The sequence below is a fragment of the Trichosurus vulpecula genome, chromosome 1 (genome assembly GCF_011100635.1).
Source record: "Trichosurus vulpecula isolate mTriVul1 chromosome 1, mTriVul1.pri, whole genome shotgun sequence".
NCBI classification, from domain to species: Eukaryota; Metazoa; Chordata; class Mammalia; order Diprotodontia; family Phalangeridae; genus Trichosurus; species Trichosurus vulpecula.
In genome coordinates, this window is record NC_050573.1 from 133,129,442 (window position 1) to 133,150,833 (window position 21,392).

At 38.0% G+C, this 21,392-nt stretch overlaps 1 pseudogene; it reads right to left on the reverse strand.

Annotated features, from left to right (window-relative positions):
* Window positions 1-14,940: 14,940 nt before the first annotated feature.
* LOC118834725 lies at window positions 14,941-18,619 on the reverse strand (annotated as a pseudogene).
* Window positions 18,620-21,392: the final 2,773 nt, after the last annotated feature.

Consider the following 21,392-nt stretch of genomic DNA (forward strand, 5'->3'; position numbering starts at 1 on the left):
ATGATTCAAATTGGCTGCTTAGAATGTTGCAGGTTGGCAAATAAATGGATAATGGAATGTGTCATAAAGAGCCAGATGAACTACATGACAGAAACATAAGAGGAGTGAACATCATCCCTTATTTAGCAAAATATCGTCCATCTATTCTTGAAATAAATGATGGAATGCTTGAGGGAATTAAAGAGGAAATATAAGTCTCACCAATTCAGTTTTTCATTCCTTTTTGCCTCCTTTTCTGAATTGTATTCCATTGGGGAAAATTGTTCTCTATATTTGTCCTTTGAACTATTATTAAAGAAAAATCAGTGGATCCAAGCAGTAGGAGAATGATTTCCCGAATATTACAAATGACTGAGCCATGCCTTGTTATATTTTTTTTCTTATCTATAAGTTTCCTCACAACATATTTCACAACCCCCAATAATTCCTCAGGCTGGGCCCTATTTAAAAGCCTCACATCTACCAAGTAAATATATGACTCATTTCAGTGAAGAAATTTTTTTTCAGGATAAAATGCAGCATAAGCTAGGTTTGCCAAAGAAAATTCAGTGAGGGAAACCCAGAATCAATGTGAAAACATTAAAAAACTAATAAGCATATGAGTATAATATAATATTGTTTGTGAAATTATGAATCCTCCATGATTTTTGATATTTCCTTGAATCTTGAAATTCTAAAGTGAAATTTATGTTATTGTTTTATTTTCTTTTTGTTGAGGAAGCATCATGGAAGTACTACCACTCTCAATTAGTGTAGAAAGTTTTTCTTCTTTTTTCAATAGAATGTTTCATCATAAAAGAATATTGGATATCAATACAAAAAATAAACTTGATTAATAATTATTTAGACTTAATTTCAACATGAAAAATATCATGTCTTCAAACTATTCGACCAATTCTCTATTCTAATATCAGCAGCAGATAAAGCCTGAATAAGTAGTATAGATTGATGCAAAACTGAACAGATTTGCTGATGCTTTTATAATTATTTATTATCAAAAGCTGCAATGGTGAAAAGGTCATATTTGTACTCTATCATATCAATACCTTTTTCAATTCATAAAATCACTGAAATGGCACTTAAAAAGATGAAGTCATGAAAGAAAAGCCGAAGAAAATTAAGTTGTATTGAAAGAAAAATTCATGCCAGAAGCAACCTGATTTTAATAGCCCTTAGGGATAGTTCCTTCAGGTTTCAGGAGGGAAATATTCCAAGATAAAGGCAAAGCTAAAACTATGCTTTTTGAATGAAATAGTCAACTGAAGGGGAGGCTAGAGGACATTAAAACACATCTTCCATTTCTATGAAATGTTTAGAGTGGTATATGGAAAAGAGAATAGGAAGCAAAGAATGTGAGTTCAAATACCAATATAAATATCTATGAGCCCTCGAACAATTCATTACAAGATGAGAGAGGGAGTATTTAGACATGAATTCACTTTTTTAAAAGGCAAGGGGCTTTTAGTGGATGACAAATTCAAACTGAACTAATAGTATATTATGGGCCCCATGGAACTTAATATGATTATAGACTCCAGTAAGAGGGGAATATTATGTAGCAATAAGCAGGTGATGGTCCATTGTACTATGATCTGATTAGACCATATCTTTATGTGTGCATTTCAGATATTTTTTCATGATTCTCAGATAATATGGTAATTCTTTAATCATCTCTTCTTGACTCGTTTTCCAGGTAATTTGTTTTTGTGATATATTTCATTTTTTTTAGTGTTTTCCCAATAGTGTTTTAATCTATTTTTTTGAATTTTTTATTATTTATTTTTATTTTTAGTTTACAATAGACAGTTCTACATAATTTTGAGTTCCAGATTTTCTCCCCTCCCTCCCCAAGATGGCATGGAATCTCATATAACTACCATGAATAATTTCGCATTGAATTAATTTATACACTAGTCAAGTTGTGGAGAAGAATTATGATCAATGGAATGAGTCATGAGAAAGAAGAAACAGAACCAAAACAAACAAACAAAAAAAAAACAACCCAAAAACACAAACAAAAGAGAAGAGAAAAAGGCGAGCATGAAGTGTGCCTCAATCTGCATTCAAACTTCATAGTTCTTTCTCTGGATGTAGATAGCATTCTCCATCGTGAGTCCTTTGGAGTTGTGCCTGCACCTTGTGTCGCTGAGAAGAGGGAAGTCTGTCAGGGTTGGTCCTCATGGAATCCATATATCTGTGGTTGTGTACAGTGTTCTCCTGGCTCTGCTCCACTCACTCAGCATTATGTTGTGTAGGTTTTTCCAGGCTGTTATGAAGTCCGTATCATCCCCATTTCTTATGGCACAATAGTATTCCATTACCTTCGTGTACCACAGCTTGTTCAGCCATTCCCCAATTGATGAGCATCCCTTTGATTTCCAATTCTTGGCTACCACAAAAAGAGCCACTATAAATATCCTTATACATATGGGTCCTTTTCCCACTTGTGTGATTTCTTTGGGATACAACCCTAGAAGTGGTATTGCTGGGTCAAAGGGTATGAACATTCCTGTGGCACTTTGGGCATAGTTCCAAATTGCTCTCCAAAATGGCTGGATCATCTCACAACTCCACCAGCAATGCAACAATGTTCCAATTTTCCCACATCCTCTCCAGCATTTATCATTTTCCTGTTTTGTTATTTTGGCCAATCTGACAGGAAAGATGTGGTATCTAAGAGGTGTTTTGATTTGCATTTCTCTAATCAGTACTGATTTAGAGCATTTTTTCATATGGCTATAGATAGCTTTAATTTCTTCCTCTGAAAACTGCCTGTTCATATCCTTTGACCATTTCTCAATTGGGGAATGGCTTGTATTCCTATATATTTGGCTCCGTTCCCTGTATATTTTAGAAATGAGACCTTTATCACAGATACTAGTTGTAAAGATTTTCTCCCAATTTTCTGCTTCCCTCCTAATTTTTGTTGCATTGGCTTTTTTTGTACAAAAACATTTCAACTTAACATAATCAAAATTATCCATTTTGCATTTTGTAATGCTCTCTATCTCTTGTTGGGTCATGAATTCTTTTCCATAAATCTAATAAGTAAACTATTCCTTGCTCTCCCAAATTACTTATACTATCAGCCTTTATTCCTAAATCATGAACCCATTTTGACTTTATTTTGGTGTATGGTGTAAGATATTGGTCTATGCCCAGTTTCTGCCCTACCATTTTCCACTTTTCCCAGCAGTTTTTGTGAAATAGTGAATTATTAGCCCAGAAGCTGGCCTCTTTGGGTTTATCAAAGAGTAGATTGCTATAGTTATTGACTTCTCCATCTTGTATTCCTTTCCTATTCCACTGATCCACACCTCTGTTTCTTAGCCAGTACCAGGTAGTTTTGATGACTGCTGCTCTGTAGTACAGTTTAATATCTGGTATGGCTAGGCCACCTTCTCTAGCATTTCTTTTCATTAATAACCTAGATATTCTAGACTTCTTGTTTTTCCAGATCAATTTTGTTATAATTTTGTCCAGCTCCGTAAAATAATTTTTTGGTAGTTCGATTGGTATGGCACTGAATAGATAGATTAATTAAGGTAAAATTGACATTTTTATTATATTAGCTCGGCCTAACCATGAGCAACTGATATTTTTCCACTTATTCAGATCTGACTTTACTTGTGTGAAAAGTGTTTCATAGTTATGTTCATATAGGCCCTGGGTTTTCTTGGCAAATAGACTCTCAAATATTTTATACTGTCTGCAGTAACTTTGAATGGAATTTCTCTTTCTTTCTCTTGCTGTTGGGCTTTGTCAGTAATGTATAGGAATGCTGACGATTTATGTGGGTTTATTTTATATCCTGCAACTTTGCTAAAGTTGTTTATTATTTCAAGGAGTTTTTTACTTGATTCTCTAGGATTCTCTAAATAAATCATCATATCATCTGCAAAAAGTGACAATTTAGTTTCTTCTTTTCCTATTCTAATTCCTTCACTTTCTTTTTCTTCTCTTATTGCTACAGATAATGTTTCTAGTACCAAATTGAATAATAGGGGTGATAATGGACATCCTTGTTTCACCCCTGATCTTATTGGGAATGCATCTAGTTTATCCCCATTACAAATAATGCTTGTTGATTGTTTTAGGTAGATTCTATTTATAATTTCAAGGAAGGTTCCATTTATTCCTATGCTTTCTAGTGTTTTTAATAGGAATGGGTGTTGTACTTTGTCAAAGGCTTTTTCTGTGTCTATTGAGATGATCATATGGTTTCTTCTAGTTTTGTTGTTGATATGGTGAATTATGCTAATAGTTTTCCTAATATTGAACCAGCCTTGCATTCCTGGAATAAATATTACCTGGTCATAGTATATTATTCTTGTGATGAGTTGTGGCAATCTTTTTGCTAATATTTTATTTAGAATTTTTGCATTAATATTCATTAGAGAAATTGGTCTGAAATTTTCTTTCTCTGTTTTGACTCTACCTGGCTTGGGTATTAGTACCATATCTGTGTCATAAAAAGAACTTGGTAGCATTCCTTCTGCACCTATTTTCCCAAATAGTCTACAAAGTATTGGAATTAGTTGTTCTTTAAATGTTTGATAGAATTCACATGTAAAACCATCTGGCCCTGGAGACTTTTTCCTAGGGAGTTCATTGATAGCATGCTCAATTTCTTTTTCTAAGATGGGGTTATGGGGTTATTTAGACATTTTACTTCTTTTTCTGTTAACCTGGGTAGTTTATGTTTTTGTAGATATTCATCCATATCTCTAAGGTTGTCAAATTTGTGGGCATACAATTGGGCAAAATAATTCCTAATTATTGTTTTGATTTCCTTTTCATTAGAGGTGAACTCACCCTTTTCAATTGTGATACTGGTAATTTGATTTTCTTCTTTCTTTTTTTTAATTAAATTGACCAAAGGTTTATCAATTTTATTGGTTTTTTTTTTTCATAAAACCAGCTCTTTGTTTTATTTATTAATTCAATAGTTTTCTTGGTTTCAATTTTATTAATCTCTCCTTTGATTCTCAGAATTTCTAATTTGGTATTTAATTGGGGATTTTCAATTTGCTCTTTTTCTAGGTTTTTCAGCTGTATGCCCAGATCATTTATCCCCTTTTTCCCTATTTTATTCATGTAAGCGTTTAGCGATATAAAACTTCCCCTAAAAACTGCTTTTGCTGCATCCCTTAAGTTTTGGTATGTCATTTCATTATTGTCATTCTCTTGAATGAAGTTATTAATTGTTTCTCTGATTTGTTCTTTTGCCCACTCATTCTTTAGAATGAGATTATTTACTTTCCAATTAGCTTTTAGCTTATTTTTCCATGGTTCTTTATTAAAAATAATTCTTATTGCATCATGATCTGAAAAGGATGCTTCGACTACTTGTGCCTTTCTCCACTGGATTATGAGGTTTTTATGCCCTAGTACATGGTCAATTTTTGAGTATGTGCCATGTACCGCTGAGAAGAAAGTATATTCCTTTTTATCCCCATTCAGTTTTCTCCAGAGGTCTGTCATATCTGCCTTTTCTAAAATTCTGTTTACCTCCTTCAGTTTTTTCTAATTTATTTTGAGGTTAGATTTATCAAGTTCAGAAAGGGGGAGGTTGAGGTCTCCCAATATTATAGTTTTGCTGTCTATTTCTTCCTGTAACTCCCTTAACCTCTCCTCTAAGAATTTGTATGCCTTACCACTTGGTGCATATATGTTAAGCAATGATATTGCTTCATTGTTTATGGTTCCTTTTAGCAGGATATAATGTCCTTCCTTATATCTTTTAATTAAATCTAGGTTTACTTTTGTTTTGTCTGAGATTAGGATTGCTACACCTGCTTTTTTTACTTTAGCTGAGGCGCAATATATTTTACTCCAGCCTTTTACCTTTACCCTGTATGTATCCCCCTGTTTCAAATGTGTTTCTTGTAAACAGCATATTGTAGGATTGTGGTTTTTAATCCATTCTGCTATCCACTTCTGTTTTATGAGGGAGTCCATCCCATTCACGTTCAGAGTTATGATTTCTATCTGTGTCTTTTTCTCCATCCTATTTCCCTCTGTTTATGCTTTTATTTCTCCCCTTCCCTTCTCCTCCTCAACAAAGTTTTGCTTTTGACCGCCGCCTTCCTCAGTTTATCCTCCCTCTTTATTCCCCTCCCTTATCTTACCGTTTCCCACTTGCTACTTCTCCCCTCCCTTCTGGCCACCCCCTCCCTTTCCCCCTCCCCTTCCCCTCCTACTTCCTCTAGGTCAAGTTAGATTTCTAAACTTATCAGTGTATGTTATTCCGTTCTTGAAACAGATCAGATGACAGTGATGCTCAAATACTGCTGTTCTCCCTCCCTTCTTTCCCTCTACTATAATATGTTTTTGTGCCTCTTCATTTGGTGTAATTTGCCCTTTTCTACTACCTCCTAACCTCTTCTCTTATAGCCCTCCCTTTACATCTCTTACTTATGTTTTTTATCTTTTCACCAGTTAATTTATACATGCATTCACAACCTATGTATATCCCTTTCAATTGTCATAATAGCTGTACCATTCTCAAGACTGACATATATATGTATATATATAAAATATACATATGATGATATGCTCCCACATAAAGGTGCAGACAACCTGACCTTATTGGTTAATAAGGTTTGTGGGGATTTTCCCCCCTGGGTGCCTTTTTATGTCTCTCTTGAGTTTTGTATCTGGAGATCAAATTTTCCTTTGAGTTCTGGCGTTTTCATCAGGAAGGTCTGGAATTCCCTTATTTCATTGAATGTCCATCGCCTTGCCTGAAAAAGTATGCTTAGTTTTGCTGGGTAGTTGATCCTTGGTTGTAGTACCAGCTCTTTTGCCCTTCGGAATATTATATTTCAATTTCTCCTGTCTTTTAATGTGGAAGCTGAGAGATCCTGCATGATCCTTACTGTAGTTCCATGATATTTGAATTGCTTCTTTTTGGCTGCTTGCAGTATTTTCTCCTTGAGTTTATAGTTCTGAAATTTGGCTATACTATTTCTTGGTGTTTTCATTGTGGGATCTCTTTCAGGGGGTGATTGGTGAATTCTTTCAATGACTATTTTGCCCTCTGGTTCTAGGACTTCTAGGCAGTTGTCTTTGATAATTTCTTCAAAGATACTGTCAAGGCTCTTTTTTCCGTCATGCATTTCCGGTAGACCAATAACTCTTAAATTGTCTCTCCTGGATCTATTTTCCAGGTCAGTTGTTTTCCCAATCAGATATTTCACATTTTTTTCTATTTTTAAATTCTTTACATTTTGTTTTACTACTTGTTGTTCTTCATAGATTCATTAGCTTCCACTTGCTCAACTCTAATTTTTAATGAGTTAGTGTTTTCATTTTGCTTTTGAGTCTCCTTTTCCAATTGGTTGATTTTGCCTCTCAAGGTGTCATTTTCTCTCTCTAGATTCTGAATCTCCATGGCCATTTTGCCAATCTTTTTTTCCATATTTTATTTTAGCTCCCTAATTTGTTTTTTAAAATCCTCCTTTAGCTCTTCCAGCAATGCTTTTTGGGCTGGAGACCAGTTCACATTACCTTTTGAGTTATCAGACACGTCTATAGTGTCATTGCTGTCATCTTCCATATTAGTATTTTGATCCTGCCTGTCTCCATAAAAAGAATCTATTGTCCTCGGTTTTTTTGTTGTGTTCTTCTTCATGTTTGTTGCTTTGCCTTTTCCTGGCTTTGCAACAAATTTCTGCCTTTGGTGCTCAGGGCTCTCTGTCCCAGCTTACTTATTCTGCGGATTGTGAGTCTAGAATTATAGCCTTCAGTTTCCTGAGGTGTGGGGGAGGGGTCTGGCTCCCTGACTTCTCACTCCGTATGGGTGCTCTCCAGCACTGTTGCTCTTCAGCAATGGTCTCAGCTGTTTGTTGTTTGAGCTGATGTCTGGCACTTCCCCTGGGGGAGCAAGATTATGTCTGGGCTGCTGGTATTGACCCCTGCCGACTCTGCCCATCTGGGACTAATGAACTTCTACTATTTGACCACTGAAGCCCCACTTCTTTCTCCTCTGTTCCAGCCTTCTTTTTTTTCCCGAGGAATTCTCTGGGTGAGGGTGGGAGAGATTAGAGCCATTTACCTGGCCATTATGTCTCCTGGAAACCGCGTTTGATTCTTTCGAGCTTCAAGCCTCAGGAGTAGGTGTTTTCCCAGCTGGTGGCATTGCGCTGCCTTTTGTAGCTTCCACAGACTGCCCTCCTGTGTTGGGAGGCCTGGGGATCTCTGCCGGTTTTGGGTGCGCAGCTTTCTCCCAGCCTGTCTCTCACGTGGATTTCTGTGATATATTTCTTACCTTGTTTTAAGTTTTCTTTTTGTTTTGTGATTGAAAAATAAATTGTTATTGTCCCATTGAATCATTGTTTCCTATTTGGTTTATTCTATTTTTCAAGAAATTCAATTCTTGGGCAAAGTTTTCCACTATCTGTTCTAAGGCATTAATTTTACTTGCCATTTTTTCCTTCATAGTCATTTAATTTTGAAACTATTTTTTTTTCATTTATTATAACTAGGAGGTTGTGTTCCCTGAAGTTTATTTGTATTTATTGTGAGATTGCTAGCTCCCTTTTGGTTTGCAGCCTCAGCACCTCTCAATCTGAGGCATTCCCTCATTATATTATGTGTCTTCCTTGAGAGATACAGGATCCTCCTACACTGGGCCTCGACTACGTCCTCATTTTGCCACAGGACTTCTGGGCTCCTCTTGCATTAAGCGTTGTATAGGCCTTCCCCTTCCCCTCCCCACCACTGCTGCTTTGTTCAGGGGCTACTGAGCAGCTTCTCTACCTGGGATCTATCCAAGGCACTCTTTCTGTCCATGAGAGTACAAGCAGACCCCTCTGTTTTAGGCTTTGCTGAAATCCTTCCCCTTTCCTTTTCTTTTTTAAATTAGATTTTTTAATTTTTAGTTTACAAGACTTAGTTCTACATGTTATTGAGTTTCAAATTTTCTTCCCTTCCCTCCCCTCCCCCTTCCCCCACCCCAAGATGGCGTGCAGTCTAATATAGATTCTATATAAACCTTCCCATTAAACTTATTTACACAATAGTCAAGTTGCAAAGAAAAATTATGACAAATGGAATGAATTATGACAGAGAAGAAACAAAACTAAAAAAGAATAGAAAAAAAGAGAGCAAGTAGTTTGCCTCAATCTACATTCAGACTCCACAGTTCTTTCTCTGTACGTAGCTAGCTTTTTTCCATCATGAATCCTTTGGAGTTATCTTTAAGGCTTGTATTGCTGAGGAGAGCCAAGTCCTCTTTCCTCCTCTGTTCCAGGGACTCTCTAGTTGCTCTCATGCTGGGCCCAGGCCACTCCCATGTTTGGTCCCTACAACAAGACTTCAGCATTTTCTTAGAGCTCCTGAAGTGATCACCCTGAGCTGGTCTTTGCCTAGGAACTTTATCTAGCTCCTGGGCTAGTGCAGGTCCATCCTAAGACTTTGGGCTTATAATCTTGGCTGGTACTGAACTTCTGGATCTGCTTTGCCAGACGTTTTCAAACTATCTTGTATGTGTTATCTATTTCTATAACCCGAAGGATTACAGAGGGCCTTCTATAAATTCCTTCACTGGATGGATTGGTCTATAACTAGCTTTTGTTTCTCCAGTTAAAGATAGATTTTTAGGTTTTGTTGAGGGCTAATTTTTGGAGAGGGGAGTGAACTGGAATAGTCTGGTCCTAGCATGTTTCCATCTTCCCACAGTCTCCTCTGCTCCACATTTTAAAATGAGATCAGAATAATTTTATTAAATATTTTCCTCTTGTACATCAGTGGTAGCACATATATATTTCTTTTTTTTCTTTTTTAAAATGTATTTTTAGTTTTCAACATTCACTTTTATAAGATTTTGAGTTCTAAATTTTCCCCCTCTGTCCCTTACTCCCTCCCCAAGGTGGTATGTAATCTGATACAGGCTATGTGTGTTGATTGGTTGCTTTCCCTCATTCTCAAAGAGGAACAAAAATTATATCAATGTGCTAGAGTCAAGTTACATTGTGTCTTACTGTGACTGATCAGACCAATATGAGCTCAGAATATTCTATCATAGGTAGGGCACGAATAGTCCACAGGAACATTTAGGGTGAATTCCCTAAATTTGCACATCTCATGCTTCTTTTGAGCTACTTCAATTTTGCTTTGCTCATGGAGCACAGCACCTACTCTGATCTGAGCACAAAATGCTGAGCAGTCCTGTGCCAATGTCTCCAATGTCAAAAAATCAGTTCCAAAGCTCTTCAGAGAAAACTTGATAGTGTCCTTGTATCACTTATTCTGACCACCATGTGAACATTTGCCCTGTGTGAGTTGTCCATAAAATAGTCTTTCTGGCAAGGGTACATTTTGCATTCAAACAACATGGCCAGCCTATCAGAGTTGTGCTCTCTGAAGCTGAGTTTGAATGCTTGGCAGTTTAATTAGAGTAAGCACCTCAGTGTCTGGTACCTTATCCTCCCAGATGATCTTCAGAATGGAAACAATTCAATTTCCTGGCATGGATCTCGTATACTAGCCAGGTTACATAGGCAAACAACAATGAGGTCAGCAAAATGATTCTTTAGATCTTCAGTTTGGTAGTCAGTCTAATACCTCTTCTCTCCCATACTTTCCTCTGGAGTCTCCCAAAAAGTAAACTACCTCTGTCAATGCATGTGTCAATCTCATTACCAATGTGTACAGCCCTGGAAATTACACTACTAAGGTAGGTGGACCTAGCCACAACATTCAAAACTTCTCCATTTGCTGTAACCAATGGCTAAACATATGGATGGTGTGGTGGTGGTTTATGGAGCACCTATGTTTTATTGGTCAAAATTAGCCCAAGCAGCAGAGACTTGATGCATAAATCTAAGCTTCAGTGGCTGCACTTAGTACACAATCATCTGCTGATAGAAAATCACGCACCAACACTCCCTCCACTTTGTTCCTGGCTTGCAGCCTTTTCAAGTTTAAGAATTTACCATCAGTGTGTTAGCTGACCTTGATGCCATGTTCATCCTCATTGAAAGCACTTGATAACGTGACTGAAAACATTATGCTAAAAAGCATGGGAGCAAGCACATAACCCTGTTTCACTCCATCGGTGACTGGGAAAGCATGACAGCATTTTCCATTTTCTGGAACCCATCATGAAATTGACACACAATGCTGATGAACTTTTCAGGGCAAGCAAATTTTGCTAGCAATGACTGAGAGAGACCCCCCTGTGACTGTCACAGGGCGACCTATTTCCTTCACTTTATAGATGGACAATGGAGGCATCCTTGAATTCTTGGGGGATAACCGCCTCTTGCCACATAACCTGGAAAATTTTAGTCAGTTTTTGTATGAGCAATGGACCCCCTACCTTGTCAATCTCAGTTGGAATAGAATCAGCACCAGGTGCTTTGCCACACAAAAGGAGCCTAATGGCATTCAATACCTCTTCTTCAGCTGGAATTTCAGCTAGGATGGGATTGACTTCAACCTGAGGTAAAAGGTTAATGGCCTCAGCATTCATTGATGACAGTCTGTTGAGAACACTATGCAAGTGTTCAGCCCATCTCTCTAGGATCATATACTTATCACTAATCAATATGGCTCCATCAGCACTAGGTAGTAGACATGCACCATAGATGCATAAATAACCACAAATAATCCATAAATAATATTCAGTCCAAAGAATGTGGATTGTTACTATCAGCATAAAATTGAATTTCATCTGCCTTCTTACTGAGCCAGGAATCCCGCATTTCCCTAACCTTTGCTTGTACTTTACTTTTGATTCAATCAAATGTTGCCTTCTTAGAGATGGATGAACTATCCTCCTGGTAAACCCTTTGGAGTTCTTTTTTTTCATTTTCATCAAACAGGTCTTGGTGCTTGTCAGTATTCTGACACAGATGAGCAAATACAGTGCTGTACACCAAATCTCTTAAAGCTGGTCATTCCTTTCCCGCTCCATTGTTACCAACTGCATGTTGGCTCAATTTTCCCTCTAGGTTAACAACAAACTGTTCCCACTCAGAGAAGAGCTCTAATCTCTTGACGTTAATTCTTTGGTAGTCATTTTGCCTTGGCACCAACACTTTTGTTGAATGAATCATATATTTATCTTGGAGAAGATAAGTCTACAATCAGTACAGCACTCTGCACCACACATTTCCTTCGTCACATACTGTATGTCTCTTCTTACAATTACATAGTCTATTAAAGGACAACGTTTGCTGCAAGGGTATATCCACAAAGTCTTATTGTGTTTAGTTAAATGGAAGATAGTGCTGGCGATGAGAAGATCATAAGATCCACAAGTCTTCATTAGTAAGTGACCACTACTGTTGCTGTTTCCAACTCCATTCCTCCCTAGGACTCCCTGTCAAGTTTGGTAAACTGATCCTACTCTAGAGAAAGTCACCCAGAATTATTAGCTTGTTCTCTTTTGGCACACTGATGATGAGGCTCCCAGGTCTTCATAAAAGTTTTTCTTTGACCTCATCAGGGTTTAACATGGTGGGAGCACAGGGACTGATGATGGTGGCATGATATTTTCCTACAAGTGGCAATCTGTTGTTTTGGGAGGCATACAAGCTTGATGACTAGATTAGTTTTAATTACAAAACATACACCAGCTTCATAGCTCTCCTGTTCACTGCAAACACTCCAGAAAAATGTGTATCCAGATCCAATTTCATTAAACTAGCCTTCATTTGCCAGCCTTGTTTCACTCAGAGCTGCTATTTGGATGTGAAACCTGCTGAATACTCTTGCGACAACTGTTCATCTTTCAGGTTTGCTGGATTTTGATTTTATGTTGTCTATAAGTGGGTACACATTCCATGTGCCAATGGTGAGTAGAATCATCTTTGAATATGTTTTTGTACATTTTTGTGTGTGTGTGCTTTGAACAGTGTGGGATTTCTGCCTGCTGTGGTAGCCAGACAAGGGTTGGGTAAGCAGACAATTTTAGGGCACCTTTTCTAGCCACTTCCTCCCACCAGTTGGTGAACAGTGTAAGCCTTAAAAAGGCTGCTCAGACACCTAGGGAGCTGCCTTATCTTACTACTGCTTCAAGTGAGAAGATGACCCCGTGGCCTGGGCTGCTTGCGTACAGGATCTTAATTACAGCTCCTAGTGTATCTGTACCTCTTGATTCATCACTTGGCTGTCCCCACAGGACTTTGAGATAGGCAAAAATGGTAAAATAGCATAAGCATTGTTTTTGATTCATGCATAAATTGGATTTAAGTGAAGCAGAGTTGCACGAAGTCATCAGCCTCATTCTCTCTTCCAAGAATCATCATAGTCCAATGGCAGGACGGAGTCAAGATGACTGGTGATGGTTCAAGATGCAGTAGATAACTTTCGCATCTTTGATATCTAATCAAGCTCTAAATGATTCACAGCACCTTCATTAGCTGCATTCATGGCCATTGGAACCAATTGTTCTCATCCATCCATTCCTTCAGGGGGAGACTTCATATGCTTGGGGTAGAAACCCTCCTTACTCAACAATGGTTTGAGACTCCTTGGTTACCTTCAACTTAGGTTAGCCTGTCTGCTGAAACAATTTACCGGAGTGTGGCCTCAGCGCAATAGTGTTCTAATTTTCCCACATCATCTCCAACATTCCTTGTTTTCTTGTTTTGTCATGTTAGCCACTCTGATAGGTATGAGGTGGTACCCCAAAGTTCTTTTAATTTGCATTTCTCTAATCAATAGTGATTTAGAGCAGTGTTATTTGACTATAGATAGCTTTAATTACTTCATCTGAAAACTGCCTGTTCATATTCTTTAACTGTTTATCAATCAGGGAATGACTTGTATATTTATAAATTTGACTCAGTTCTCTACATTTTTTATTTTATTTTTTTGTTTTGCTTTTTTATTTTTTTAATTTTTTCCCAATCTACAATAATTTTATTGTAACAGACAAACCAGGCTGCATAAAGGCCTATGTGATTACAGCGGAAGGTGATCTTTTCTAGGTTGAAGTCTGAACTCAGCTGGTAACACAGAGAAACTTATAACCACAGCTCAAAATATTCATTGCCCAGGACTGACTTCCCCATACACACTTGTCATAAACAGGCTATTTATTGCACAACCACACTGAAGAGGTCTGGTGGGGAGGTGGCAAAGAGGGGGACGATTAAAAATTTTACAAGAATGCCGATATTAAAATGTAGTCATTTTACAAAATTCTCCTCCATCTGTTGCTGAGAAAGGGGAGGAGAGAATATGTTCATTTCTTAAATCACATTTTACTTAATTCTCCAAGTATATGGATTCTGATAGGAAGGGTTTAAAGGTTAATTCAAGCAGAGGGAAATTAGGGCAGATTTGGATCTTTGGGTCAAAGGGAAAGGACAGCAATAAAAATGGGGGAGGAGAGGAAAGTTAAAAAAGTCTTAGCTGTCCAACAAGTGACAGCCAACTGTTATTTCTTGAAGCCAAGATGCTACATAACAACAGCATCTATGCCCCAAGGTGCCTCCATCACTCATTGGAGGCTAATAAGAGGCAGGAGTCAGAACTGGGCAAGCCTTCTTTGGAAGTTTTAGCACCACAAAGATTTCTGTTATGTGGGCTAAGTGATATTTGTTACCTAGATTGAAGCTCTTGAACAACATTGTAATGCCAGAAGATCTAAGACTGGGGGAAGAGGAGAGGGAGACGAATTCTGGTTTCAGGATTGGATTTTTGGTAGAGTTACTGTAAACATAAAACGCTTTGGAAAAGTTGTGGATCATGGGTTGGGGAGTTTGGGTGAGGGCCACAAAGCTGCCAACACTAGTTTAAGATGCCTTTAGCCTATTCACAAGCCTTGTTCTGAGATATTGTCAATGGCTGAGCAATAAGCACTGTGGTTGAAAAGATTTCTCACACCACTCCTATCTTCGCCAGCACAATGATCTCTCTGAATCTCCAGTAGCAGAATCTGAAGGTGGGAAGGTTGTCTCTGCTCCATTTCACCAGGGAGAGTTATTTGGTAACTTGATGAATGGCATGGGGAAGGTATCCTACATTGCCCAATGAGATCCCTGCTACAGAAATGTGGCCATCTTTTTTCATATAGATGGAGAACGCCTTGATTAGCCTTTCTACCTGCTCAGGTTTCAGGCCTGTGAAACAAAACATGCCAATGTGGTCAGTGATGTGCTGCCAATTGTGGGAGGAGCCCTCTTTTTTGAGGTTAGAAACCAGCTGTGTACTAATGCCAGTGACGCAGTCTTCCATGCCTTGGACTGCTTGCAACCATTGGCTCCTCAGCTCAGGAGTATTCAGGATCGTGGCAGCAATTCGGGCACCATTGAGAGGGGGTTTGGAATATGTGGGATAAATCAGGATTTTCAACTGGGATTCTACCCTTTTGGCTTCATCAGCATCTTTACAAACCATGGTAAAGGCTCCCACACATTCACCATACAGGCCCATGTTCTTGGCATATGACTGACAGAGAGATGTTAATGCCCTGATCAATGAAGTGACGAACAGCCCAGGCATCCTTGTTGCCATCTCCACTGGCAAAGCCAGGGTGTGCCACGCCAAAAAAGGCAATGAGTTTCCTTTGCTTTATCAAGGATGCTATTTCTTTCCACTGCTTAGGACAAGGATCAACTCCAGTGGGGTTGTGAGCACAGGCATGCAGAGGGATGACACTCTGCTCTGGGATTTTTGAAATGACTTCCAAGGCTCCACTGAAGTCAAAGCCACAAGTCTTGGGATCATAGTAGTGATAACCATTCAACTGCATGCCATCATCCCTGAAGATGGAAGTATGATTTCCCCAGGATGGTTTTGGAAGATAGACATCCCAGCTGAATTTGAAGAACTTGTTGCAGAAAATTGGCTCCTATTCTCAGTGTTCCAGTTCCAGAAATGGTCTGTACCATGACATATTGGTTGCTTTTCAGAACTTTGTTATTTTCATCTAGGGCCAACTCTGCTGATGCCTTGCAAAATTCAGCCAATCCTGCGATGGGCAGGTGTTCTTTGTCCATTCTCTTCCCTGCAATTTGAGCCTCTGCCTTACGGACACTTGGAAGAACATAAGGCTTCCCATTGTCATCTCGGTAGGCCCCAACTCCCAGATTCATCTTCTTGCTGTTGGTGTCCCTCTTAAAGGCTTCCGTAACTCCCAAGATTGGGTTGGGGGCCCATCTCTACCTGGGTCCACCAAGAGCTGGTTCAGGTGGCATTGGCTGCACCAAGGCCTGGGTAGAAGGAAGTGGCTCCGGAGAGCATGTAGCAGGAGGCAGCAGCGCCATAGCGAACAGAGACAGAGATGAGAGATGTGCTGGTGAGAGGGCTGGCAGACACGGGCACACCAGTTCTCTAAATATTTTAGAAATGAAGCCTTTATCGGGGTCATTGGCTGTAAAAATTGTTTCCCAGATTTCTGCTTCCCTTTTAATCTTAGTTGCAATGGCTTTGTATGTGAAAAAACTTTCTATTTTAATGTAATCAAAATCATCCATTTTGAATTTCACGATGTTCTCTACCTCTTGTTTGAGCATAAATTCTTTCATTCTCCATAAGTATGACAAGTAAAATATTTCTTGCTCTCCTAATCTGCTTATACCATCACCCTTTATGTCTCAATTGTGTACTCATTTTGACCTTATCTGGTGTATGGTATAAGATATTAGTCAATGTCTAGTGTCTGCCATACTACTTTCCAGTTTTCCAGGAAGCTATTTTTTTTTGTCAGATAATTAGTTCTTGTCCCAGAAAGTGGAGTTCTTGGGTTTATCAAAGAGTAGATTAATAAAAACATTGACTACTGTGTCTTGGCTAACACATACATTTTCTAGGTGAAGTTAGTAATGTGAAGTTAATAAGTGAACCCTGAATGATATTATATCACTCAAATTTGAGAAAATTAAACATATATTGGCGAATAGATAGTATTTTTATAGTGCTTTAAGATTTTAAAAGCCTTTACAAATATCTTATTTTATCATTAGTACTACCCTGGGAAATAGCTGAGTTTTTTTTTTCCGTTTGTACAGATGACAATCAGAAACAGAAAAAGATGACTTGACCAGGGTTACATGGTTAGGTTTCTGCAGGAGAAGTCTTTCTGACTCTAGGTCCAGTACTCTAGTTGGTAATTTTCTGCCTTGAAGTTTGGAGTTTTTTATTTTTTTTACATTTAAAAATGATTTTCCTGAACCTCCTTCAATTTTATTGGAACATTTTTCAATTTTTTTCACAGTTTCTATTGCTAACCATATTTCCCTGCATCCTATTCTTCCCACCCCCATTTATTCTATTCAATCTTTCCTTTCACCCTGCCCCTACTCAAATGTTTTGTACTTATGACTCCCCACCACCAATCTCTCATCTCTTCTATTACCTCCCTCTTCTCTTATCCCCTTCCCCTCCTACTTTCCTGGAGGAAAAGATAAATTTCTATACCTAATTGAATGTGTCTATGTTATTCCCTCTTTCAGCCAATTCTGATGAGAGTAAAGTTCACTCCCAACCCCCCACCTCCTTGTACTTTCCCTCTGAACTAAAAGTTTTTTCTTTCCTCCTTTATGTAAGATAATTTATCACATTATATCTCTCTCTTTCACCCAGTACATTATTCTCTCACTCCTTATTTTTACTTTTTAGCTATCATCCCTTCATATTTAGCTCATATCTATATCTTCTATCTAAACATACTCCTTCTAATCACCTTAATAATTAGAAAGGTCTTGTGAGTTACAATTATCATCTTCCCATCTAGGAATGTAAACAGTTTAGCCTTATTAAGTTCCTTACAATTTCCCTTCCCTGCTTACCTTTTTATGTGTATTTTGAATCTTCTATTTGGAAGTCAATTTTTAATTCAACTGTGGTAGTTTCTTCATGAACTCTTGAAAGTCCTCTATATCATTTAATGGTCTATTTTTCCCTGGAAGGATTTTACTAAGTTTTGCAGGGTAGGTGATTCTTGGTTGTAATCCTAGCTCTTTTGCCCTCCAGAATTTTCTATTCCAAGCCCTTCTGTCCTTTAAAGTAGAAGCTGCTAAATCTTCTGTTATATTGACTGGGGATCTACAATATTTGTGTTGTTTCTTTCTGGCTGCTTGCAATATATTCTCCTTAACCTGGGAACTCTGGAATTTGGCTATAGTATTTGCGTGAGTTTTCATTTCAGGATCTTTTTCAGGAGATGAACAGTTGATTCTTTCAATTTCTATTTTACCCTCTGGTTTTAGAATATCAGGGTAGTTTTCCTTGATAATTCCTTGAAAGATGGTGTCTGGGCTCTTTCTTTTAATCATGGCTGTCATGCAGTCCAATAATTTTTAAATTATCTCTCCTGGATCTATTTCCAAGTCAGTTGTTTCTCCAATGAGATATTTCACATTGTCTTCTACTTTTCCCCCCTTCTTTTGGTTTTGTTTTATTCCCTCTTGATTTCTCATAAAGTCACTAGCTTCCATTTACTCCATTCTAGTTTTTAAGGAATTATTTTCTTTAGTGAATTTCTGGACTTCTTTTTCCATATGACCAATTTTGCTTTTCAAGTCAATCTTCTCCTCATTGCCTTTTGGACCTCTTTTGCCATTTATCCTAGTCTGTTTTTAAAGTGTTATTTTCTTCAGTATATTTTTTGGGTCTCCTTTACCAAAGTGTTGAACGCTTTCTCATGATTTTCTTGCATGACTCTTATTTTTCTTCCCAATTTTTCATCTATCTCCCTTAGTTGATTTTTAATATAATTTGTGAGTTTTCCATGGCCTGAGACCAATTTATATTTTTCTCAGAGGCATTGGATGTAGCAGCTTTGCTTTGCTATCTTCTTCTGAGCATGTGTTTTGATCTTCCTTGTCACCATAATAATTTTTCTAGTCAGAGTTTTTTCCCATTCTTTGCTCATTTCCCCAGCCTATTATTTGACTTTTAACTATTTATTAAAGTAAGTCTCTGCTCCCAGGGTGTAGGGTGCACAGTCCCAGGCTGCAGGGCTTTTGCAGCTATTTTCAGAGATACTTCTAGGGACCTGTGAGTTTTCAGTTCTTCCAAGGCAGTATGATCTTGGTAGAGGTGTTTACTACTGCCCTGGAACTGTGAGGAGCACCCCCCCCCCTCCACTGTGCCTGCCAGCTCTGCTATGCTAGTGCTCTCCCTCACTCTGGGACTGAGTGTCACCTATGACTGTGACAAAGCAACAGAGCTTCTTTCCTCAGCGCTAGCAAAGAGATTCCTGTCATTTCCTTCTGACTAGTTGTTTGACTCCCTTACAATCATTGGGCTGAGAGCTCTGGAAGGAGCTGCTGTGGCTGTTGCTCCTGATTCAGTCACTCACAAGGCCTGCTCCAGGTTTGCTGTTGCTGGGACTATGCTGATGTGGCCTACACTGGACTGCACTGCCCTCTCACCCAAGTGGGACAGACCTTTTCTGCTCTCCTTCTAAGTTGTCTTTGCATCTGTGGTCAGAGATGTCTGAAAACCCCCATTATTGCTAGTGAATCAGTTACCCTGAGGCCTGTTCCAGGTTCCCTGGGACCAGGTCTACACTGACTTGGTCTTCACTTTACTGTGTTCCTCTCTCATCCTGGTGCAGCAGACCTTTCCTTCTCATCTTCCAAGTTGTCTTAGGCTGGAAATTTGTTTTACTCTGTCTTTTTATGGCTTCTGATACTCTAGAATTTGTTTAGAGTCATTTTAAAGGTATTTGGAGGAGTTTAGGGGAGATCTCTGGTCAGTCCCTGCCTTTACTCCACCATCTTGGATCCACCTTCTGTTCTTATTTCAAAAATGTTTTTCATTAAATAGTTCCTTTGTTTTAGGACTCATGGATATCCCTTTTTAAATTTTAGCCGCACTGTTTCCATAAAATGTATTTTTTTATATTAAGAAAATATTTCGATTCATTACCTTGACAACATTTTTCATTAGACCAAGTTTAACATATTATTGTGGTAAGAAAAACATTTCAGGATAAATAGATATTTGGCTTAACACATCTTCCCCACAAAACAAAATAAAACAACCAAAAATAAAACTTCACTTAAGCTTTTTAATACAGTCTTTTTTTGGCTTTCTGACTTTTTAGAAACCTGACTCTACTGTTCTTTTCATTAATAAAATGTCAGGATTTGGTTAAGTGAAACCAACAAGCATTTATTAAATGCCTACTTTGTGCTGAGCATTGTGCTAAATGCTGGGGCACATGCTGTCAAGGAGGGACAACATGCAAACAACTGTAGACAAAAAATGCATTGCAAATTGGAGATAATATCAGAAGGAAAGGAATAAGATTAAGGGGGATTGGTTAAGGCTTCCTCCAAAATATTAAACTTTAGTCAAGATTTGAAGCAGGCCAGAGAAGATAGGAAGCAGAGATGAGTGAAGAGTTCTGGACAGAGAGAATACCTGGTATATGTACATTATAATCCTGGAAAAAGAGTTCCACTAACACATCCATGTATACATGCCAAAAATTTGTTTTATATTTCATACTTCTCTAGAAAAATTTCATATATTGAATCTTTGGGAGTATACCCTCTATCAGGAGACTCCACCCTTTTGGACTAGTGACTTAACATCTAACTTGATGTTTAGATACATTAGGTTTATGAATGAGGTCATGTAGGTCTTTGTGTTAGTAGATGTATATCTGAAGGTGAAAAGTTTACTTCGAATGGTTTAATGACCACTTTGATGATCTATCCCTTTGTTATTATTAGTCTCATGCTCATACCAGATTCATCTTCTCAATACAAATCCCAAGTTTCTGGTGATTTCAGTATAATGAACTCTTTATTGTGTAAATAAAGAGATCTTATAGCATAGAGTAGATTTGGTTATTGCAGATAATTTCTGATATATTAGTTAAGCCAAAATAGTAAACTGTTGGTTTTTATGTTTTAACCAAATGATTTAGGAACCACAAAGGGTCTGTGAGGACATTCATGTATCTAGATAGTTAACAGACTAATATAACTGTTACAACATAAATGAGTGTTCCCAAATATTTGTCCTTATCACCCATATTACAAGCTAGGGTTCTTGTTCTTTCCTAAGCATTAAAAAGTAAGATTTTGTCTCTGAAATTTTAAAGTCAATAATACTGAGTTTCAATGAGACTGAGATTTCCCTATAGTAACACGGCTAATTAGTGTCAGAGGTTGGATTCTAACCCAGCTCTTTCTGAATTCAGTTCTGTTATTCTATTAATTCCACAATACTACTGCTTCATGGGGGAGTGAGAGGATTCAAATGAGCACAATTCCTTTACCCCATCCTGACTTTCACACTCAACACAGCACAAGAAGAGTTAAAATACACTGAAATAAATAGAGAAGTTGAAAGGGGAAAGAGGGTCAAAACCTAAAAAAAAATTTAAAAGAAAAAAAATCACTCAGAAAAGGGAAATTAAGTGACTAGAGAATGAGGAGTAAGCAGTAACAGAAACAAAAACAGAAAACCTA